Genomic DNA, 7,612 nt, shown 5'->3' with positions numbered 1-7,612 from the left:
CACGCCCTCAAGTGGGCTCAAGCACCTTCCCGCCACTCTTGACTCAGACCCGAATGCCATGGGTTTGCTGGGGGTCACAGGGGAGGACGTGAAGAGAGGCGAGCCTCCCCCTACCTTTCCAAAATGAAGTATTTTTATTACGACTTAAAAAATACTCAATGGAGGAATCTTGAGAAATGGGAAAGTGCACAAAATTTTTAACAGATTAGGTAGTTACAAGACCCATTGGTAGCGGCTGTCTTTCTTATAAACTCTGTTCAAATCCGGATTTTACTGCCATAGTGTTAGAACCGGAGTTAAAAAAATTAATTAATAATTACTGAAAACATGATTTCGGTGGAGATACACGACTCTGCTGCGAATACACCACAGAGTAACTATGGCACCAGCGCTGGGTGCGGGCGGTTTTCCTTCTCTCCCTTTTTTACGTCACACTGTGACCACGTCCGACTCTCTTCTGCAGACACGCCCCGGACACAGGTACACGCGCTGGCGCGATCCCGCGTCACCTCAGCAGACTGGGGGGTACACCCGCTCCCCGACACGCACGCTGCCCTCCTCTTCCAGGAAGCTGTCCGCGCTACCTTCCCCCAAAGCTGCCGTCAGTAATTACGGCGACGAGGAGGCGATGACAGGCGGACCCGCCTCTCCAGCACCGACTGAGTTTAATAAGCAGCAACGCCCTCGCTTCACACCCACAAGTGGTCCGCAGGCGAGTTTCCATGACAAGTTACCACTTCATACGTAATTTGGCGGGTTGGCAAGCACAGAAGAACTGTGGAATTTTCTTCAAAATAATCGTACCTTCTGGTCTTCCGCCTCCTGTTCCTGCAGCAGGCACTCCAGGTCGGCCATGTCGTTGTGCTGAAACACCTTGATGTCGCTCCGGGAGGCCTGCAATCCTTTCTGAATGGCAAAGCAGGCAGCTCTGTCTCTGCAAGGAAGAGAGACCACCCGACTGGGCTTGTAAAAGGTCTTGTCAACACTCGGGAAAGGAGCGCTCGCGTGCCGGCGCTGCTCACCGCGCTCGCTAACACGCAGGTCAGCAGGAACACGTGAGGCGCACACGCCCCCCACGCGCCTCACCGAGCGTCCCCCTCACGGAGTGACGCGCCCTCGCCGTACGGAGCTCACCCTGCCTCGTTTCGCCCCTCAGAAGGCAGAGTGCGCATCTGTCCACCCACAGCAATTTCTTCCTTCTGAGACCCACACAACGCTGGTGACCTCACCCTCGGTGGCCTCTCAGATTGGACGGGCGCAGACTCTGCCCTTATTCTGCCGTGAGAAGTGATACCGACTGGGGACTCTGGCTGTGGCGGCTGAAACTCCAGTGAGAACTTCTACACCGAGTTAGGGAGGGAGGATGTCTCGGACACGAAGCTGCATTACTCTAAAGTATGTGCGAGGCTTCTGCCACGAAGATGGAACAGTCCCATTTTCCCTGCTTTTCTAAGTACAAGCCCAAATCCCGGACACTACATATAGAGCAGACATAAGACGACTCTGAGAAGTGCAGAAAAATGACAGGCCGGCTGGCGACCTCTGACACGCCGTCTCGTGGGCTTCCCTGACTTGGAGCTGACAAAGCTGACCCGCTCCAAGTGCCCAGGGGCGCGGGCACACAAGCTCACAGAACCTGCCCTCTGAGGCCCAAGGGACAAGAAAGGGGCGGCCCGGCAAGCAGAAATGACTCGACTGAAGCCAAACCACAGAAAACCTGGGATCATCCCCCCACACCCACGAGGGTCAAGGGGCCCAGATTCGGACCGCTGCAGAGCTGGGAGGCACGCCGACAGCCGCCCCGGTGGCCTCAGAGAAGGGAGGCAGGACTGGACCCCACGAGCCGGTAACAAAGCCCTCCCTCGGCGTCCGTGAAGACTGCGTGGAGAGCCCCCGTCGCCGCTCCCCTGCAGGGAGGGAAAGCCTCCCCTTCCTGGCTTGGGCTGTGCCAGAGCAGGCTCAGGGGAGAGCAGGACTCTCACTAACACTGACGGAGATGAAAACACCCCCACCCGGTGTCAGTGGAGGCGGAAGGGGGACCCTGGCCTTGTACCTCCACCTGGCAGTCACGAGGCAGTAGTGAATGCCCCCCGCCCCTAATGGAAGAGTAACAGAGAAAGCCCACTAAACCCCAAGGTTTAAATAAAGCATAAACTCTGATAGCAGAATAGGAAAATGTCCCGATTTCGAGTATCATTTGTCATACCACGAATCAAAAGATATCAAACAGAATGAAAGAAAATAATCAACAAATACCAATGTTGAGTTGACAGATGTCCGGATTATCTGAGAGTCGTTTTAGAGCAGTCATGATAAAAATACTTCCGTGGGCACTTATGAACGCGCTTGGAACAAGGGAAAAGCAGAAAGCCCCAGGATAGAAACAGGAGACAATGAATCCCATGGGGAAGCTAGAACTGAAAACACCATGGCCAGAAGAAAAAAAAAAAGGAAGAGAAAAAGGAAAAGTACAGGGACAGGTTCAGCAGCAGGCCGGGCGGGACGGAGAGAAGAACGGGAGAAGCGGCAGACAGAACAGAAGCTACGCAACGGAAACCAGAGAAAAACACGCGACAACGGAAGAACAGAGCCTCAGAGACCTGCGAAACTACAATGAAAGCTGCCACACTGGCCGCAGCGGAGGGCTGGAGGACGGAGAGATAGCGGGGCTGAAAAGTACTCAAAGAAATAAGGACGGAAGGTGCCTCCAATTTGGTAAGCAGCTGGGCGAAATTCATATAAACCCAAACAAATAAATGCCAAAATGATAGTAAAGCTTCTGTGAACGAATGATGATGAAGAAATCTTGAAAGCAGCCCTAAAATGACACCTTACAGAGAAGAGAAAAATAATTTGAGAGACCAATCAGAAACCAGGGAGGTCAGGAAAAAGTGGGGTTTTTATATTTACATTTATATTCCAAATGCTTGGAGGAAGAGAACTCGCAAACAAGAATGCCGAGACAAGCAGAAAGATCCTTTAGGGAACAGGGGAAACGAAGGCAAACGAAGGCAAACCAAGAGAAGATGACCTCAGCAGACCAGGGGAAAAGGAATGGCTAAAGGAAGCTCTCCACATAGAAAAAAATAAGTAAAAAAAAAGAAAGAATCTTAGATTATCAGAGAGGAAGAAAGAACAGAGTAAGTAAAATTATGAACAAACACACTAGGCTTTTTTTACCTTCCCAAGTTTTCTAAATTATTATGGATGATTTAAATAAAAATTAGAATACTGTCTGATGTGGTTTTCAACGTATGTGCAGGAAGTACTGAAAACAATTATAAACAAGGAGAGTACAAAAGTGTAAGGAAGGTAAAGGTTTCTCTACCTGAAATGGTAAAATGACGAGACCAACAGATGGTGGTGTTACATGCATACATAATGTCATACTGAAAGCCAAGGACTAAAAACAAACAGGACTATGCAATGAGAAACACTCAAAAACACCGTGGATAAGTCAAACTAGAATCCCAAAACAAGTTCACTGAACCCCCAGAAAGGCAGGAAATAGAAAACAGAAAAATAAAAAAGAGATAACAGATACAAAACAAAAAATAAAGTGCCCTCACATGTCCAGTAATTACTTTAAATGTAAATGGCCAAAATACACAATTTAAAGACAAAGATTGGCAGAATGGATCAAACATGTCCCAACGATATCCTGCCCGTGAGAAAATATACCACAAGGTACATAATAACATGGTAGTGGCTGTATGTGTGATACGCACGGAAAATACAACATGCAGACGTTCATCAGGAGGAAGCAGAAAACCTACGCGGTTACCTGATGAAGGAGACTCTGGGACAGAGAAAATTACCAGAGACAGAAGAACATTAAACAGTGATAACCAGGATCAATTAACCAAGAAAACATGGACCAAACGACAGAGCTACAAAAGGCTGAGAAGCAAAAACTGAGGTAAGACAAGGAACACAGACACATCACAACTACCGTAACTGCAGAACTACCAGACAGAACCGGCGAGGCCAGACCAGACCTCAACACCACTGTGAACTGAGACGATCTAAGTGTCGCTGATGCAACACATCACGGAGCAGTGGCCAAACACTCGTCTTCAGTGACCAGGGAACACATTCTCACACAGACCACATCGGGCGCCGTGACGCAAACTTCAACAAGTTTAAAATCTCCAACACTCGGAAATTAAACACACTTCTAAGTAATTTGTGGGTCAAGTAGAGTCTAAAGGAAAATAAAATATACCAAACTCAGTGAAAATAAACAGACCAAGGTGTGTGGGACAAGGCTAGAGGAGCACATAAGTAGCGCACAGCACTAACACATCAGAAAAAAGGAAAAGTCTCAAATCAACAATCAAAATTCCCAACTAAAGAATCTAGAAAAAGGGCAGAAAGAAGCCAAAGAAGAGCAGAAGGCAGGAAACACTGGCAGAAAGTGACAGAATTGAAACAGAAACACAACGGAGAACAACCACTGAAGCAAACCGCTGGTTCCTTGCGAAGGTAAATAAAACTGAACAACTGGAGCAGAAGTGACGGGAAAGAGAGGAGCCAGAGCACCGGATGGGAATGAAACGCGTCATCACACTCAGAAGAAAAAGGAAATATTACAAAGAACACAACGTAAGTCTGACAACTGAGAAGAGAGAATTCCTGAAAAACACAAACCACTTAACTCATCAATATGATGTGTCTGACAATCTGACCAGCCTTTTAAGTACTAAGAAAATCGAATTCAGAATTAAAATTCTTCTAAAACATAAATTTCCAGGCCTGGTTGGCTTTACTGGAGAAATGTACCAAACATTTAAGGAGTTGACAATTTTATATGATTTCTCCAGAAAATACCAGCAGGAATCCCAGGGGATTTTATGGACTCGTCTCCTGATGAGAAGACCAAAGTCCAAAAAATGCAAACATCATTAGCCATGGGAAATATAAACTAAAATCACAATAAAATCTCTCTATACTCTGATCAGAATAGCTAAAATTAAAAAAAAAAGACAATACCAAATGCTTCTGAGGAGGTCAAGAAACTGTATCACGTCATACTATTTATGGGAATGCAAAATGGCACAGCCGCACTGCGACCGGCAGCACCCGTGTGACCAGGGGTTCCCAGGGCCAAAGCCCTCTGGCTATGAGACTTTCCCCGCATGTGGCAGGGTCTCGGCTTGGTCCGCGAGGTGAGGGAGGGCGGCCCTGCAGAGGCACCACTGTGCAGGGTGGGCGGCCTGAGCCAGCATCAAGGAGGGCGGGGAGACGATTCTAGGCACAGGAACTGGTGTGTTCAAAGGCCCCAAAGCGAGAAGAAACTAGCGTATGGGGCCAATGAGGCTACAGCACGAGCACCTGAAGGAAAAGGACAAAATGAGTCTGGAAAGGTGGTCTGGAATGCAGAAGACCGTAGTAAGGACTTGGATCTTCGTTTCAGGAGCGAGGGGAGCTCTTAAGCCTGATGTCATCCGATGAGCATTTTAACAAAGATTATTCTGGCTGTGCTGTTAAGAAGGAAAAGAGGAAACAAAAGTAAACCTGAGACCTAAAATTCAAAGTCCCTTAATGATCCACTGAAAGGACAGCGGAGGCTTGGGCTAGAGGGTGGTGCCCACGGTGGGGGCAGATGGCTGCCCAGCCGGGCCAGTCCAGCCCACTGCTGTCCGCTCTCCCTCTCCACACAAGTGGAGACGCCCCACAGCCAGGGCACGTGTGCTCGAGCGCGGACTTGCTTGTGGCTTCTCTGACCCTGACAAGCCGCGGAGCAAGGTGAGCAGAGAGCAGGACTCGGGGCGGGGCGGTGGGCAACAGAGGGCTCCGCTGAGCGACTGCGTGGACAGCGACCGCGGACCCTCAAGGACACTACGCTGCCACAGAGCTACAGAGGGAGTAAGTTTGGCTTCCCAACATTAATAAATAAAACCAATCAATTAAGAGAAAAATGCTCTCGCCATCCTTCTAGTGACGGTCTCCTCAGCACCGCACCAATGCCGTCGTGGAGATTCCTCTTTAAGCAGAAAGTCAGTATTACCTAGGGCAGAGAGCCTCTAACAAAGGCATTCCCCAGGAGGATCACCGTTCGCTCCAGAGGAGCTCTGACGGGCTGCACAGGTGAAGCTACTCACGCAAACACGATGTCGCCTCTTGGAGTAAGCGGGGAGCGCACTGGCGATGGTGGCAAACCCGTAGGAGTAGATGATGGCTTCTTCCGTCTTCATGAACTTTGCCAGGCGGTCCTCCAAATCCAAGTGCACATCTACAATAAGACGTTCAGTGGATGAAACATCTCATTCTTTAAGTACAGAATAAAGAAAATAACCAAGCAGTTTAGTTAGTAATACTGTCACTTTATGGCCACATGAAACCGTCTTTGAGTTGTACATTATATGGGATCTGCTGAGATGACTCTCGGCCAAACGATTCCCCAAGCCTGAGAACGGCATGAGCTACCCGGCCGCCCCTATGAGGTATCAGCGGGGCCGCGCGACCCTGGCTCTTGCTTCTCTGCCACGCTAGCTCCGCCACACAAGGCCCAGCGACTTCACCTGCTTTAACTCCTCAACCAACCACATGGAGGCTTTACTAACGTGTGACACGGTATTAAAGCCTTTTCCCATTAGCAGAACGTACCACAGCAGACACTGAGACAACTGGAAACCGACTTTTAAAAGGAAAAGACAAGACGAGTAGAAGAGCCCGCAGGCCCTGCAGACAAAGGTGCTCCCTCCTCGGAGAGCGGCGCCAGCACGCGGCGTGCACCTGCTCCGGCTCCGCGGCGCTCGCTCTCCGCCCGACTCTCCGCGTGAGTGTCCGGGGACTTGAGATGCGCAGCACAAAGGGAAATGCCATCGTTTACAAGAGCTGCTTGAGAAGAACGCGGGTGTAACAGCGGGAACGGACGGCGCCCGCTAACCCGGGACCGCCCATCGCGGCGGCTCACGGCCGCTCATCTTCGCAGGCTCCGGCGCCGGGCCACACGCCCCAGCAGGCAGGCTACACGCCCCGGCGGTGGCTAGAATAAACAGTGCACGGACCGGCTCTGAACCTGAAGACTTTGAAGTGGTCCTAAAACGAGGCATCACCCAGAGAGAAGAGGACTTCCTCTAGCTCTTTTCACCAGAGCAGGACTCACACCCGGACAGCCGTCAGACTTGTGCCGCAGGCCCCGTCTAGGGCCGGGAAGCGGGCGCCCGGGGCGAGCTCTAGCGTACTTGCTGGGTTTGGCTGCTCAGCTTTCACGCTCCGCACTGCGGGTCTCTTGCCATCGAGCTGGGTTTGGCTCAGGGCACCTGCCTGCTGCCGTCGGCCACGCTGCGGCGAGTTCCCAGCCGCGCCCTCGGTTCACGAGCAAGCGCGCTCATCTCCGGTCAGGAACCACGGGGCACGGGTCTCAGAGTAGAGGGACCGCGCTGCTTCAGGCAGGCAGGCAGGCCGCAGGCGTGACCCGGCCCCTCGTCTCTTCCTACGGGCTTGGAGTTCTGGAGTTTTCCTGCGCCAGCTGCTCCCTGCCTCTCAGCCGTGCCCCTCTGTCAGGCGGCACGAACCCAGTCCCCCTCCCTGACCCTGCGCTTACCAGACTCCCCGGCCTTACCTGACAGCCACTGCACGTCTGATTAACAAATGAACGGAGAAC

Source organism: Lutra lutra, chromosome 11, assembly GCF_902655055.1.
Source record: "Lutra lutra chromosome 11, mLutLut1.2, whole genome shotgun sequence".
Lineage (NCBI taxonomy): Eukaryota > Metazoa > Chordata > Mammalia > Carnivora > Mustelidae > Lutra > Lutra lutra.
Note: the sequence above shows the minus strand (reverse complement) of the source record.